The following is a 335-nucleotide window of genomic DNA, read 5'->3' as shown; positions in this document are numbered from 1 at the left end:
GAAGCGGATGTTGCAGTGAGCCGAGATCACGCCACTGCCCTCCAGGCTGGGCAACAGAGTGAAACCCTGTCTCAAACATACAAACAAACAAACAACAAATGTGGACGGAATGTAATGAACTCACATGTGCTCACTCAGGAATAACTATTAACAATTTGCAGATCTCATTTCATCAAGCACCTCCCACACCCAGCAGTAGGGTTTTTTTCCTTGAGTATTTTAAGGCAATTCTCATGTCATGTCACTATGCCATTATCATACGTAACAAAATTAGTAATAACTCCTTATCTCATCTAAGCACCTCCATGCCCGCCTTGAGCCAACAGGATATTTTC

General features: G+C 43.0%; 1 protein-coding gene across 2 annotated transcripts in view; it reads right to left on the bottom strand.

The window, feature by feature from the left end:
• The window catches only part of SFXN4 (sideroflexin 4), a 25,692-nt gene that overhangs the window by 1,228 nt on the left and 24,129 nt on the right, over window positions 1–335 (bottom strand). The window contains exon 13 of one of the 2 annotated variants that reach the window (XR_001000469.1): window positions 125–244. The exons of the other annotated variant lie outside the window; for it this stretch is intronic. The gene's annotated coding sequence lies outside the window, so the exon portion shown is untranslated. The remainder of the gene's footprint in view (window positions 1–124; window positions 245–335) is intronic. 2 annotated transcript variants of the gene reach the window in all.

This window comes from Colobus angolensis, unplaced genomic scaffold (assembly GCF_000951035.1).
Source record: "Colobus angolensis palliatus isolate OR3802 unplaced genomic scaffold, Cang.pa_1.0 Scaffold85, whole genome shotgun sequence".
In the NCBI taxonomy this organism is placed as follows: domain Eukaryota; kingdom Metazoa; phylum Chordata; class Mammalia; order Primates; family Cercopithecidae; genus Colobus; species Colobus angolensis.
Note: the sequence above shows the minus strand (reverse complement) of the source record. Positions and strands in the feature narration are given on the sequence as shown.